The 16,484-nt window shown below is 45.0% G+C and overlaps 1 long non-coding RNA gene across 1 annotated transcript; it reads right to left on the reverse strand.

Moving 5' to 3' along the window:
* Positions 1-402: 402 nt before the first annotated feature.
* On the reverse strand, positions 403-14,770 carry LOC118356693. Its single transcript, XR_004819893.1, has 3 exons — positions 14,593-14,770; positions 4,167-4,543; positions 403-528 (listed from the first exon to the last, which is right to left on the reverse strand). It is a non-coding gene; the product is annotated as an uncharacterized LOC118356693 (long non-coding RNA).
* Positions 14,771-16,484: the final 1,714 nt, after the last annotated feature.

Consider the following 16,484-nt stretch of genomic DNA (forward strand, 5'->3'; position numbering starts at 1 on the left):
GTCAGGGGAAGATGATGCTCCAGCTCAACAGTCAGGCAGAGAGAGAGAATTCCTCCCTCTCTGCCTTTTTTTCGATTTGGTCCCATGGTGTATTAGACAAAGCCTACTCACACTGGGGTGGGCAATCTGCTTTATTCCATCTGCCCATTTAATGCTCCTCTCTTCCAGACACATCCAGAAGTAATGTCTAACCAGCTGTCTGGCCACCCCATGGCCCAGTCAAGTTGATGACATAAAATTAGCCAGCACTGTCCAAGCAGATTTTCCTACGGTGATCTTGATTCTGAGAAGAGCTTTTCCTTGCAGAAAATGGCCTACCATTCCACAGGGCCATGGGAATCCTTCCATGCTAGCCAGAGAATGAAAGGTGCTCCTTCTGAGAACTGACTCGGGTTGATGTGGGGGCAGACCCTGATGGTGAAGGACAGGGACTTCCATTGGCCGACTGAGATCGCTGTCCTCACCTCTGCTTGGATGCCTAAAATCACAGGTTCTCCTTAAGATCAACCCATATACTTCCCAGAGTCACTGTTAAAATACAAACACATTTTTATATGAGAGGCAATTTAGCATTAAGGGGGAAAGCAGTGGATATAAACAGCAGAATTAAGTTCTTCCTGGCCCAGCTATGTGGCTATGTGCAAGCATCTCACCTCCCTGGAACCTCATCCATGGCCCAAGTGTTCTATACCAAAGTCAGGATGCCAAATGTACCTTATCCCCCAAACCATCTCTGACTGATAACTTCAAACTCCTTCAAGCACTGTGTTGGGAGGAATTAATTCTAAGGCCATGTCCAGAGCACAGTTGGAAGTAGGCCCTGGTCTTCCTTTTGTCCTATTCAGGCCTGTGATGGAGAGAGAAATGGGAAAGCAGTTGAGTGACCCTGCCTGGAAATGGAGAACATGCAGGCAGTGAAGAAAGCTCAGCCAAAGTGGTCATCCATGGATCTTATTCGAGATGACTCCCAACTATTCCTTGTGTTCTGTCTCTTGGTTGCTCTATTCATTCCTTGGAAAGACTCAGGCTCTGAGAAAATGAGAAATAAGGTAGAGCCATGGAAAAGCCTAGAAAGGATACAAGAAGTTCTGGAGACCCAGCTCCTTCACCTGGATGGCTTCCTAGACTGGGAGGAGCCAGGACAGCAATGTCCTGGTGCACAGGTTCTGCTGTCCCTGTTTATAAGTAAAGACTTGGACAACATACCATAAGTCACACAGCCAGCAGGTGCAAAGTGGACTCAGAGGCAGGTAGGCAGGCTGGTCTGGCCCCACACATGTGGTATTGTCTCTCAAGAAACATGAGACCCTCACTCAGCAGAAGACAGAGGAACACTGGAAAAATTTTTTGCACAAATTCAAAAGGGCAGCTGGGAGCCTCACTTCCAATTAAGCAAGGGTGTGAGTGGCTGCTCCCTCCTGTTACAAACTTGGCAGAAGAATGTGAGAGAAAATTCCTGAATTGTGCCTCATCAAGGGAGGGTGAGAACAACACTTGGAAAAGGAGGCAGCAAGGACATAAGCCACCCCTGAGTGATGGGAGCTGGTGTCCAGCCATAATCGGTGATGATGATCAATAGCAGTGGGACAAGGGACATTACCAGACCAAGAGGCTTTGTTCTTTGTGAACCTAACTCCACCTTCACTGCTCACATGCTAGCAAGCCTATAAAATTCTGGTCTGTAGAGGGAGGCTGGTAGGGAAAGTACCTCTGCTGCAGGGCACGTGGCCCCCGCCTGTTTCCCTCTGGCAGCCCTTTATGACTCCAGGATGTGTCCAGCATCTGGAACAAAATGGGCCTTTAATGAAAGAAAGTTCTCTATTTTAAGTAAAGGACACAGAAGCTCAAAGAAGTGGATGGTGGCAACCCTTGGAGGTGCCCCACAGACCTCCAACTGCCGAGACTGTAACTGACCAAGGCCTCAGTATTGCGCTGAAATCCATCATCCCTGTGTTTGCACAGTTTCCCCAGGCTGCTCGTAGCCAATGACCCACACAGGCTAGCTCCTGAAGACATAATGTTCCCCAACAGCTCCCAGAACCTGCCAGAGACTAGCAGCATGGGAGTCCAGGATGCATCCTCCAGCCTGCCCTGATTTTCTCCCCATTTTCCTTCAACAGTAGCTTCCCCTAATAAAGCCCACACCTGCTTAATCCCATCCTGACACATGCTTCTCAGAGGACCCAGACAATATATGACTTGGCTCAATGAGCCAGGAGATCCTTGCTCAAATTCCCTTTATAGTCCAAAGTTCCCTAGTCTTTGCTGCAGAATTAGAGATTGTTCTCCTCTCCCTTTTGGAGAACTGCTGTAACCAACAAACTGTCAGAGTTGTACTTAAGTGACCCTGAGATATGTGAGTCCTTTCTTCAGAAGAGAGTTTGCACACTCTGCTATACAAAAAGCACATAATGCTTCAATTATGCTTAACAAAGATGGTGCTGAATCTTCCCTTATTACTACAGGGCATCCCCTGGAAGACAAAAGGCTCTGCAGTGGAACCAGCTCAAGGGAGGAAATAGACTTATAAGGTCAGGTTCAATGCTGTAGCCCAAAGACAGGTCAGAAACAGAATCAGGACATCTCCATAGACGGGCAGAACCGTCTCCACCTACCCCCACAAAACTGTAGGAGGGCCAGCCATATCCACTCATAGGCTTGGAAGAAAACTGCCTCTCAAGCAGAGCTATAGCCCTCTGAACGTCAAGTAACAGCATTCGAAGTAGAGAACATTCTCAGGACTGCTAGGACTCCTGGCGTCCTGCAAATTCCACCAAGGTGTTTTTAAAATCTTAGAATTAAAAATAATCAGGTATGGACTCTGAGAAACAAACAGGGTTCTAGAGGGGAGGGGGGTGGGGGGACGGGTTAGCCCGGTGATGGGTATTAAAGAGGGCACGCTCTGCACGGAGCACTGGGTGTTATGCACAGACAATGAACCATGGAACACTGCATCAAAAACTAATGATGTAATGTATGGTGATTCACATAACAATAAAAAATTTAAAAAAATAAAAATAATCAGGTATAGCCCAGAAGAAGGGTGTCACCCCTAATCTTTGTCCAGCACTAAAGCGCTAGTCTAAGGTCACTAAGCTGGACCTTAGCAGACATTTTGGGAACAAAAGCCTGATTGTGGCAGATGGCACGGGTTCCCAGGCCAACTCACACTGAAGGGTTTTTCCAAATTCAGGAAGCACAGCAGAATTAATAGGGTTTAAAATTGTTTCTCCTTGCCTGGCTAGCTCAGACTGTAGAGCACGAGGCTCTTATAATTGTTTCTCCCCCAACATTTCTACCAGTCCTGTACTCACACTGGCTCCTCTGCCCTGAAACCAAGTAAATGCCCACAGGTCAGGCATTGGTCACTCCCAAATGGGGAAATATGGCAGGTGCCCTGAGTCCCTTATTAAGCTGTCTACATGCCTTAAGTAAAATGAAGAATGCTCCTCATAATCTCTGCAATGAGGTTTTGAGTAAAGTTATTGTTTCTAAGCCAAGCTTATGATTCAATCATTAATAGTAATTCTGCCCAAAGCCTGCAGCATTTGTACCAATGGCCAGGACACAGTCTCATTAATATTCTTTTTGTTGACTGAGATGGTGATCACATAGTATTTGGGATTGTTTATGGGCAGAGTGTTGTTTTTAAAAGCTGGATTTACAACCAAAGGAGAATGGCATTAATTCCTATTCCCATAGCAATGGCACAGGACATCTGAGTCTAATAATTTCTCTGAGGGTGCTAAACTGATGTTAATAATTAAAAAAGAAAAACAGAGAGCCCAACCCATTAGAGTCTCACAGACACTAACTTTTACTATGAATATTAATACTGGTGCCTTCATACTGTTTTTATTTAATACAACAACAACAACAACAACAACACAATAGTTTGAGCCAGGAGAAGACAATCTTTCCTAAATTCAGATTGTGTTAACCTCCTGAATTCCAAAATCCAGCCCAAAATGAATCTAGCCTTAAATTTCTTAATCCCCTTCACAGCCAGCCTTGGTTCCTTCAATCCCTCCCCACCTAAAATCAACCAAAACGGTGTTCTTTTGCCACGAAATACAACAAAGTAAGTGTGCCTCAAAAAACAACAGCCAGGAGTTTCCAAAATTGCTTCTGCTGCCCGTCACCCACCTCTGTCACACAATACCCACCTGTTAGACTGGCCTCCTGTTCCAGTCAGCTCTATTCATCCTGGTTCTAGCCCAGCCCTTAGGTGAGTTCTGGACCATCCTCAGGACACCTTGCTTGCAGGAAGACTTGTGGAAAACAGACCACCCTAGCAGACTGGTCACATGGATGATGGCATTATTCAGTCTCTTCCCATAGCACAAGGGATGAATGAGCCTTTTGAACAAGCTGGGTGTAAGATCATAGAACAAATCATGGACACTGGAGTCAGGTGGACCAGGGTTCCAATCCTCCTTTTGCCATCTATTGTGTGACTCTGGAAGAGTTGTTTGACCTCTCTGAGTCTCAGTGTCCCCGTCTCTTCAGTGAAGGTAATACTCATGCCGACCTTGCAAGGTTGCTGCAAAGAATCAATGGGAACATGACTTGGAAGCATTGAGCAGAATTACTGGCACGGAGTGCTGTGATAATAGTATTGTAGTTGATTTTGAATCTTCTCTGCTTGTGATGAGGACAAAGGCATGGAGGCAAAGGATGTCCTAAGTAAAATTACAATCAGCAGGAGTAGCATGTCCAATAAACTAAGCCCACATCAATGATAAAACATCTACTGACAACTCATTGTTGGAATGCTATAGTCCAAGAAGCCATTGGAAGTCAACATTCTTAAAAGCTTAATTTCTGGCTATTCAGATATCATCACATTCTCCAGGAGAATGGCAGGTGGTTATAACCAATAAAAAGTGGCTGCCCAGAATTTCCAATGAGAAAGATTTTGAGGCTGAGTTTGGGTAACATCAGCATTTAGCAATGTCATCCAGCTGAACAAGGGTTGTCATGCTACCAACTTGTCATCCCCTCCTGAGACAACTCAGAAGTTAAAACAAACTACACAAACACATGATATTTAGAAATGTAATGGCTTGATCAGCAAGAAGTTAGTTCAGCGTCTTCAAACACTACTGACAGCATAATTGTTCCTGCAAAGCTTCGGCTATCTCTTAACACCAAAACAAACAAAACACACACACACACACACACACACACACACACACACACACACAAAAACCACACAACAAATGCTGAGGATATTAGCTCATGGCTTTGCTCACCAACCCCCTGAGTGGAGCCCAGTGGCTGAGCAGATGAGTCAGCTGGAGTCCCAGATGGCTCCTGTCAGAATTGTGGAGCAGGCCTGGGAAGTTCTATTGTTTCTAGAGCCTAAGGGAGTGTGCATAACCCTGTGAATCCTGGCCACCCCTCAGGTGAGCTAATGGCCTGCTGATTTTACCATGACCCCTTGCACTGATCAAGTACACCACTGGAAGCAGCCCCCTCCTCCATTCTTAGAAGCCAGCTATAGTGGGACAGCCAGCCCTGGACTCAGAACTGGCCGCTAGGGTCCCTCTTCACTCATACTGCTTCCTGACGGCTCTCTGATCCTTTGGTTCATGAACACGAACACTCTACATCTGAGGTAATTCAGCATTCCCTTCTGCCTAGTTTCCCCAAATTCTCGCCTGATCCTTCTAGCCCTGTACATTATCTGGGTCCAATCTCTGACTTAGCTGAGGTCTTCTTATTATATTAATAGAATCTACCTCATAGGATTTTTGTGAATATCAAATAAGATTAAAATGTAAAGAGCTTAACACAGAGTTGTTATAATTGTTTCCAGCCCAGCTATTCAGACTTGACCCTCTTGTCCAACCCAGCCCCTGAGCTTCTCCAATACAGTCAGGTGCCATCCACATTAAGGACAATGGTGTGAAGAGCCACAAGATGTAGAAGTCCTCCCAACTTCTGGCTATGGATGACTTGTCTCCTGATCAAATGTTTAGTGTCTGAGAAGTCACCAGCACATGAGGTCTGAATATTGCTGTCCCTGCCATTCAATAAAGTACTAATTGATCAGCTACTTTGCACTCAGGAAATGTGAGAGGAAGAGAAAAGTCCATTTCGGGGTGGACACTCAGGAAACCAAACATTTCGAGCATGACTCTGGAACACACTTAAGCAAAGATAATGGGAGAAAACAAGAACTTTCAAGAAAAAGATGGCTGTTGTGCTTCAAACATATTATTTCCGAACATCAGTATTTGACGTGAGTACAACTGCATTTGAAAGTTGCCAGACATAGAATGGCATTCAGATGATGATGTATAACACAGACTCATGTTCTGCAGAATGACTGGTTTCCTTGCACCATGTTTTGAATAATAGGCATCACACGGTTTTATGCTGCAGTGATGAGAATCCTGGATACTAAAGGAATAATTTTGAACTAAGTGTCATATTCAGTCAACTCCAAAATGAGTTCTTTAGCTGTGAAGATAAACAAGTGGCAACTAAGTAAATTGGAAGAGTAAGGTATTTAGATTTTCATTGCCTATCCTAGAGTAAAATCCATCAAATTTACCTCCATCACCAGTGTTTGAGAATAATGAAAGAGTAATAATAATAGAAGGAAATAATAAAAATCAATTTTCTTTTATGTGCAAAATAGAATTTACTGGAATTCAAAGTATCATACGTGCCTCTCTCACTTCTTTCTTCCTACATTCCATCTTTGTATACATGGGTTTTTTTTTTTTAAGATTTATTTATTTATTTTAGAGACAGAGAGAGACCCGAGGGGAGGGGCAGAGGTGGAGAGAGAATCTCAAACAGACTCCCCACTGAGTGTGGACCAAGACTCAGGGCTCAATTGCAGGACCCTGAGATCATGACCTGAGCCGAAATCAAGAGTCAGCCACTCAACCAACTAAGCCACCCACCTCTACGTGGGGTTTTTTAATTAGCATGTGGAAGTTTTCTCCAAATCAATCCACTGATTTATTTAAGTACATCTTAAGTCAAACTTGTCCTGGAAAACAAAATGCATGTGGGTTCACCATTTCACTGCATTTACAGCACTCGTGAAACTGTCTGATCGGAGATTTGCAAACATTTTCCACAAAACAACAAAATCTCCAGTTTCATTAGTATACACTTACAATAGGCTCCGTCTATTATCCTGAGTGACCAGATTCTCCATAAATTCACCATGAGTGGAACTCTCCGTGCTCAGAAGTCTCCGGCACACCCAGGCAGGCTGGAGCAAACTCCTGGGAGCCTACTGCTGGGATCCGAGTGGGAGGAAGACATTCCAGCCTCCCACAGCAGGGTTGGGGGCAGAGAGTGGAGCCATAGTGCCCTGATAGAGGCTGTGGCTGAGAAACATGCCAGAAATGCTCTCTGATGGAGAACAGCCCCCGTGCCTCCCTTCTGCTGCTTCCTTCCACCTTTAGCACTTCACCGCTGTGGATGACCTCAGACTCACCAGCAATGGGTCAAGAAGAAATACACTTTTCCAAGTCCTTCTGTGTTTCCCATGAACCAAGTTTCACAGCCATTTTTGAACAAGGGGAGGTGTTCCTAGCAGTAAAGAAGAACTTTGAAATTATATACCAGCTTTCTTCTTACCTTTTTTAGATTCTCAAATGAATAAGTATAGATGCCAGGCAGCCAGGAGGCAAACCCCAGAGGACAAAGCAGAGAGAGGAAAATATGAGAAGAACAGAAAAGGGAGAAAGGGAAAAGAATGGAGGGAAGAAGAGAAGCCTGGAAGAGAGGAGACCTGAAAAGAGTCACGGCTCAGGTCCCACATAACATCGTGCACAATCCCTGTGTGTGTGCGTGCGCATGTGCACAACATCAGCAATTTAAATTATGACCACCTTCCACTTCTCACTTCCTGACCTCAGGGAAGTGCCTGCTTCTAACCCCACAGTGAGTAAGGTTAACAGAGGCTTCTATCCTTCTGTCCTCGATGAGTATGTCTTTTGGGAAGGAAAACCAGTCCATCTCCATAGTTAAACAAAAGTCACTTTTCAATGTATCATTGCTCTGAAAGCTTGGCCAAATGATCACTGCTGTCTAGCGTGCAAACAGATTCATTCTACTCTGACCACAAATATGCTTTGCCATTGTGTGTATATATATATATATATATATGTCTCTATACGTATATTCACTATATAATACACTGCAAACTTACACGCAGGTGTGATATACAATATATGTGTGTATGTGAATATACCTATATTTATAGCCAGCGCTCATTGAGCACTCAGAGTGGGTCCAACTAGCCTCGTGCTTTTACAAGCATCATCTTAATCCTCACAACAACCTTGTGAAAGAGGTACTATGAAAATCAACAAATCATAGGATAGGAAACTGAGGTATAGTTCCAATTCCTTGTCTGAGGCAAAGCAGCCGAATGGTGGATGGCCCCATGTAGACACAGGCTATGTGTGTCTCCCTACTCTGTGCGCTATCTTTTCAACGTCACCCAAGGATATCCTTCCTGCTCTTGAAAGCAATGAATGGGCCACAGTCGGCTGAGGATCATGCCCACCACCCTTATGATTTCACAAATGAATGAATTTAAATTATGCCCTGAGAATGCACAGGAGTCCATCTCTGTGTCACCAACTGTGATTTTTCTTATCCACCTGCACTGGCCCGGAGCTTCAGAACTGTCACCGAGGGTTCCAACTCACAGCCACAGATGGCAGTCCCCTCCCCACAGCCTATAAATGGTGACACAGGGCAGTCTCAAGAAGCGTACTCTCAACTCTGAGTTTCCTGTAGTGTCACAACAAGCTTTGTCTTGCAGAAGCCAGGAGACCAAAGAAATGAAGCTAGGAGAAGATCACATAGCTACCAGCATGCAGAACACCAACAAGACACTGAAGCCCATCTGCCACCCCGCACAACCTGCTCCCAGGAGCTGAGAAAGCCTGGCTGGGCATTCCAACTTCGGTCCCCAAGATCCTACTGGGCTCCTACATGGAAAAAGTGCAACCCAACACCACCCAACAGAGAGCAGTCTCCAACTCACTCAGGTTTTCTTCCTCAAAGAATGCAGGGAATCCATTTTTAATTTTTTGAGGAACATTCATCCTGTTTTCCACCATGACTGCACCAAGTTACATTCCTACCAACAGTGCACCAGAGTTCCTTTTTCTCCACATCCTTGCCAACACTTGTTATTTCTAGTCTTTTTGATTTCAGCCATTCTGACTGGTGTGAGGTGGTATCTCATTGTGGTTTTGATTTGCATTTCCCTGGTGATGAGTGATGTTGAGCATCTCTTCATGTGTCTGTTGGCCATCTGGTGATATTGTAGCTGCGTTATATGGTGACAGAGGGTGGTGAGCATAGCATAAGAGTTGTTGAATCACTATGTTGTATATCTGAAACTAATAACATGGTGTGTCAACTGTACTCAAATTTTTTAAAAATCCTATGTGTGATATTTCAGGACCAACCCTAGCTCTCTGCCTATCTTCCAGCTGGGACATTGGTCTTCTCCTGCCTTTAAACTCCAACTTGGCCTGGAATGATGCCATGGGTCTCCTGGGTCTCTAGCCTGCCAACCGGAAATCTTGGACTTCTCAGGCTCTTTGGTTCTGTGTCTCTGGAGAATCTGACTCATACAAGGTGTTCCCTGGCGGGCCTCAGCAGGGAAGCTGCCACCCTCACACCGCCCTTGGTGCACAGCCATGCATTGTGGTTTCCTGGAGGGTGCTGCAGTCAAGGCCTGAGCCCCGCCAGGCCAGCCATGCTCATACACACATCTTCATTCGTAGCCCAGAGCATCCACCAAGACCTGCCTATCAGGGGTCCTTGGCTAAGGAATTTTCTCCATCCCAACTGCCTTTCCAATCCTAGCCTTACTGCATTCCTGCCCCCTGGCCCCTGCGTCCATAAAGAGGCAGCGGCCCTTAGTTCAGAGCCCCTCAACAGTGAGACTATTGTCCCCCTGCCCCTGACCCTCACCTAGTACCATCCCATGGGGTAAATGGAATGCCGGGGAGTCAGTACCTCTGTTTTGCCTCTTGCTTGTACTGTTGCCATGAGAGAACCATGACTGGATTGTCACCTTTAGTCTAGCTCGTTATTCGAATTGCCCACCTCAATGCCTGGCTCCTCATCAGATGCTTCAGAAATGACGCTATCCAGTGTTTATGTGCTTGGCCTGATGCTCTCACTTGCGTTTGACTCTGTGAAGTGTGTAACCGCAGCCTGTTCTAGGACGCCTTCCTCTGTAGGAATGACTTGGCATCTTCATTTGGTATTTTAATGCATAAAGTACTTACTTTTGGGGAGGCAATGACCCCTTACTGGACAATCTCGATCTTCCCGTGAGCTTAGTTACAAGAAGAGCCAGGTTGATCAGCACTAACTCTCCCTATACTTCTTGTTCCCCATGCTGCCAGCCCCAGCAAAGCCTACAAATCCCAATCACAGCAGCAAAAGAGAATTGCCTGCCCTCATTCTCCCTTTGTGTCTCCAAACCAGGGTCAGCTTCTCCGTCGCCAGCTTATCCCTGCAGCAGCCCTTTCTTTCTCCATCTGGGCTTTATGACAGCCTGACAGCCAATTACTCATCACCACTTAGCACCTTCCTGAGCTTTTTAAAACCTTTATTTCACACTAATTTTAAATTTATAGAACTACTTGCAAGAATAATACAGAGTGTTCCCCTGGGCCCTTTACTCAGATTCATCGATTTTTAATATTTTGCTGTTTTGGCTTTATCATGTTCTCTCAAAGTCTCAGTAAATGACTTCCGTGCACACACACACACAATTTATTTTCTCTGGACCTTTGGAAAGTAGATTTCATACATGATTTCATACATCATACATCATGCTTCCTTGCCTAGTAATATTTCAGTGTGATTTCCTATGAACAAGAATGTTCTCTTTAAAAAAAAAAAAAAAACAGTTCAGTTACCGACTTGGGAAAAACAACATTAGTAAAATACGTTTATCTAAATTTAGACCTTATTACAATGTTGTCAGTCGCCTAAAGATGCCTTTTGTGCAATTTTCCCTCAGGCACAGGACTCAGTTTGGGATCATGCACTCATTGGTCATGTCTCTAGACTTTTTCACTTGACCTCTCTCTCCATCATCATGTTCCCATCTGGGGAGAACTTAGGTCGTTGTTTTTGTTGTTGTTGTTTTGTTTTGTTTTGTTTTTATAGTAAGTAAAACTGTCCTGAGTTATCAGGAAATTCTACTTTAATTCAGAACAGTTATGTTTGTTTTATTTTTTTTAATGTTTTATTTAAATGAATTGCTCAAAGTGGGTCTCTTTGATGTTTTGTAGTTCTGCACGATGGCAGTTTGTCCTTCTCAGGGGCTCACAGCCAGAGGCACGGAATGCCCACTGCTACTCATCAGGGGCGTTTGTTTTGATCACCCAGACAAGGAGCTGACCAGTGTCTCCTCTGTGTGGTGTCATTAGTGACAGCACCTTCTTCCAACTTTCAAAAGTGACCTTAGAAGATAAACTATAGAATCACTTCTTCTCATATACCAGTTTTTCAAATAAACATCTCAGTACTTATTCCAGGCCTACAGCATCTTTTTCTGGATGGAAATTATAATTTTTTCCTGATTATAAGGATAATCCATCTTCTTTGTGAAAAAGAAATTGGAAAATACAGAGGCATAATTAAGAAAAAGAAAACTCATGATCGATCTCATTTATTAGCTTGTTTGCACTTGTGATACTGTGTTAGCTTATGAACACTTTCCCAACCATGTTCACATTCAATTTTCATAACCACACTGTAATGTAGTTGAGCAGAGATTTAACATCTGAAGACACTGAAGCTAAAGAACATACAGCCTAGGGGCGCCTAGGTGGCTCAGTCTGTTAAGCGTCTGTCTTCGGCTCAGGTCATGATCTCGGGGTCCTGGGATCGAGTTCCGCATCAGGATCCCTCTTCAGTGGAGAGTCTGCTTCTATCTCTCCCTCTGCCCCTTCCCCCTGCTTGTGCTCTCTCACTCTCTCTCTCTCACTCTTTCCCTCAAATAAATAAATCAAACAAACAAACAAAAAAAAGAACATGCAGCGTGGATATCCTGCCTTGAAATTCCGTTTTCTCTCCAAGAAATCACACTGTCCGGGAGACACACATGAAGGGAAATGGAGTCATGATTGTTGCAGAATAATGACTCACATGATAGAGTTCCCACTAGGTTCGTGGCTTTAAAGCTCCGAGCAATCAGGCAGTGGGCACTAGTGGAGAAAATGGTGCCTAAGGAGGATAAGCGATTGTCCGATATCCACCTGGCAGCTCACAAGGGATGGATTTGGTGTTCAAACCCAAGCCTGTCTGGCTGCATGAATTTTGGGAAATGTACACTCAATGCAACCACCACTGCAGCCAAGATCCTGAACATTTCTGTCACCTCCAGAAGTTTCCTGGTGTTCTTTGGCAGCCAGTCTTCATCCCGCCACTGCCCATCGGCTTTCTACCCCATAGCTTAGAATGTCATGGAAATGGAAGGATACTCTTTAATATAACAAGGTGGAATTTTACCCAAGCCCTGGGCTCCTGAAAAACAGCACGGGTTCAAGGAACTCCCCACTCTTTTGTGCTCTGGAAAACAGCTTACTGCAAAGAACACCCTTCCTCACAAGACTTAGATGCCCCCCCTTGTTTACATAAGACGGGGCCAGACACAGACCCTGCAAATTCCCTTTCTTCTATAAATGATTAGCTGAACGGCTTAGTCCCATTTATCGATCAGAACAAAATGCTTGTTCACCAAACTTAGGTTAAGAGTCTCTCCTTTCCCAGACTGTGAACTTTGCCCCACCTTCCCCCAATGTCCACCTGAGCCAGCAGACAGCCCCTCCCAAACATACAGCCTAGACTCCGTCGCCCTTCCTAAACACAGGCTGGCTTCAGGGTAGAACATTCTCACTCTGTCATCCAACCACTCCCCTTTACCCCACTTCCCCACATGGCATCTTTCTGGCTTTGTTCACGCCTCCCAATCAAGAAGAATCCTGCGTGCCTAACCTTTGAGACACTCACTGATCATAAGGTCGGAACGGTCTCCTTGAGGAGCTAGCCCCTACCCCTCGCAATATCCTCTGGAATATCCTCGTTCCATACAAAATCCAGATTTGTCATACGTCTGGCTTTCCTTGTTCAGCATAATATTTTTAAGACTCAACCACACTCTTCTATGTGCCAACAGTCTGTTTCTTTTCACTGCTGGGTACTATTCCACTGTGTGAATATACAAGCTATCTATCCATTCTCCACTTGATGACTCAAAGTCCTTTCTTGGGTTTGGGCTGCTATGAACGTTCTCAAGCAAGTCCTTGTGCGGACGTGTGCTTCCCCTGCTCTGTGTACATACCTTGGGGTGGAACTGCTCATTATATTTTAAAGTCAAAACAGTCTCTCCTTTGCGATAGTCTCCCCCCTGTGAGACAGGTTGAGAAGGGCATTTTTCAGCTTAAAAAGCTTCCAGAGAGAAGTAAGATGCTACGTGGTTTCCTCACTTGCATTTTATGTGTATATGAGCACATATGACAATTCTTTTGAAAACACGAGCTTCACATCAAATTCTCCCATTACTGATTAGCTCGGCATTCAGCGCGATGGCAAAGAAGATGCTGGGACGTGTGCATGTGAGTTCCGAGCAATACATATGTCCCTTCTGTGGGAGGATTGCTCTCATTTGTCCGTTTTCAAGATTTCATTCGCAGAGTTATAAACATCATGTCCTTCTCCCCGCATATCTGCGGCTTCCCTGCCACATCTCTTCCCAGCAGAGCCTGGTTTATTGTGTTCATAAATAAGAAATGCCAAACATTTGTTCTTTTTAAGAAAACAAAGGCACATTTCCTTTCATTCCATCAAATTAAGTTCAGCTACGACACCTGCTAAAATTACATAAGACAACTCCTGCGAGGAAGCAAGAGATCAGCTTTAAAAACAAAATCCCCGTCTGAATAAGGAGGGGAAAGAATAAATGAGGAGGAAGTGCAAGATTTCCTTTGTGCATTTTTATTTCTGCCTGTCATGGCTTCTGCTCAGATGCCCGCTTCCTTCTCCCACCTTGTTTATTGCCTCCCCTCCTGTGACCTGAGCAGAGGCTGAGGACTGGGGCTCGGATGCAGCCCGGGGACATGCAGGGAGGACATGGAGAGAGGACACCACGCTGGCCCCTGGGCTCACCCCATGGTCTGTGGTTCTGGGAAAGAATTTGCCACAGTCTACTGTACTCTGAACATCTCCACCTACAGGGATCCAGCGCTTTCCAATTTCCTGGCTTTCCAACCCAGTCACCCAGTATGCGGCTTGTCAGAGTACTGATGGCGGCCATCAATAATTTACAGCCTTTAAATGTTTAAACTGGGGGCCCCTGGGTGGCTCATTTGGTGAAGCATCTGCCTTCCGCTCTGGTCATGATCCCAAGGTCCTGGGATCGAGCCCCTTGTCAGGCAGGGAGTCTGCTTCTCCCTTTCCCTCTGCCGCTCCCTCTGTTCATGCGCTCTCTCTCTCTCTCTCAAATAAATAAATAAATAAAATCTTTTAATAAAAAATAAAGGTTTAACGTCTGCTGTTCCTGCAACACAGGCTTACCTGGAAGAGGTGGATTTTTAGCGGAAGCCCCTATTCTCAGGTTGATTAAGCAATACAGCTCAGCTCTGCAGTTAATGCCATGGATACCTCCCGTAAATCTCCCGAGATGTTCTCAGCCGAACCGTGCAAGTTCCATGCAATTCAGATTCATAAAACAGAACAGCTAGCCTCACATGAAGCTGCTTCAGAAGACTAAATAAATCTACTTCTGGCTAAATGTCCGTGTGGGGCTTGTGTGGGGCTTGTTTTGCTGGTGGGGGCTTTTTCCTTTATCTCCCAGGACAGAGCAGCTGGTGTCTTCACTTGGGTTTTTCAGCTGCAGCCAAACTGTAGTCACTTTTAGCAGTCCCCTTAACCACCTGTGCTTCTCAACCTGTCTCTGTTGTTTCACACCATGTGGCTGAATATTGTCAAAGAGGGGATGAAACAGGAGCCCTGTTCCTCTCTGGCCATGCTGCCTCTTTCCAGGCAACGTGAACACATCCCGAGCCCCACCCAGAAAGCAAACAGACGGGGCTTGGAGTTGGGGCAGGAGGCTTCCTCTACTATGCAGAGCCAATTCCTTCTGCTGAAAGAATCACTGTTGTTCAGGTAGTGGAGTTCTCAGATTTGCCAAATAAAATTACAGGATGTCCAATTACATTTAATTTTCAGATATCAACAAGAAAAAAAAATTTTTAGAGTAAGTATGTCCCAAATATTGCAGAAGATATACTTATGCTGAAAAAAAATTCCTCTTTATCAGCAATTTAAATGTAACTGGGCATCCTGTATTTTATCTGGCAACCCTACCAGGCAGAGACACACAAGCCTCCCCCAGGAGTTGCATGGAAGGACAGCAGTCTGTGGTCAGTCTTTGAAGTAAGCGTCGAAACGGACTAAACTAAATCCTATGCTGAGTACTTTCTCTTAGGAAGCAGGCATTCCTGTTCTCACCATGCTACAGAGGAGGAAAAAGAAAGTTGAGAGGTAAAATCAGGTGCCCTGGGCTCTGACCAATTCCCCCAAGCCCATGCACTTGACTTGTATGCCCTCTGCATACATTACTCCTTCCCCTGAAGTCATTGCCATAGAGTATGACCAAGAGAGAGAATCACGGATACACCCCCCCCGCCCCAGCCTCTGGGATCTTTTATCTTTCTGAAGATTTAAGCATACAGGAGCTGCCTGCTTGCAGAGCTGAAGGACTAGTCCCTTCAGTAGTTCTGACTTCAGTGGCCATCAGAATATTGCTGGGACCATAATTTGCATTTCTAACAAACTCCCCTTGTTAGAGGCTAATGCTGCTGGTTCAGGGACTTCACTTTGAATGCAGGTTTTGCCATGAGCCATGCTGGATTTGTACTCAGCCCAGCTACCTACCAGTACAACCTTGCACACATGACTCAACTTCTCTGTGCCTCAGCTTCCCCATGGGCCACAAGCACAGAATAAGACAGCATCACAGACATGCACACAGTTACATGAAATACTACGTGTAAAATGCTTAGTACCATAGCGAGTACTCAAAAAAATGGCAGATCTAGTTATTACTATCAACATTTGGTAATTAGAAGAGAATTTTGCTAAGGTTCTGATAAAGAGAGCTGGATCCTAGATTCTTCTCCATTATGTACTAGATGGATCCTAGGTGCAGGATCCAGGAAAAGGAGAGCTGGATCCTAGATTCTTCTCCATTATGTACCAACACCATGCGCCAGTCCTCCTCCTATGTCAGACTTCTGTTCTCTTAAATGTAAATGGAGTTCAGCATTCCTTTCCAAACAACACCAAGTACTAGACCAGTTGATTCTTAGTGCCTGCCCCCCGCCCCCCACCAGCTCTGAGGGCTTTGATGCCTTGCTTTAGTTGGAGAGCTGATCCTACAATAATCAAGAATTATTATAAACTAT

This window comes from Zalophus californianus, unplaced genomic scaffold, assembly GCF_009762305.2.
Source record: "Zalophus californianus isolate mZalCal1 unplaced genomic scaffold, mZalCal1.pri.v2 scaffold_46_ctg1, whole genome shotgun sequence".
In the NCBI taxonomy this organism is placed as follows: Eukaryota; Metazoa; Chordata; class Mammalia; order Carnivora; family Otariidae; genus Zalophus; species Zalophus californianus.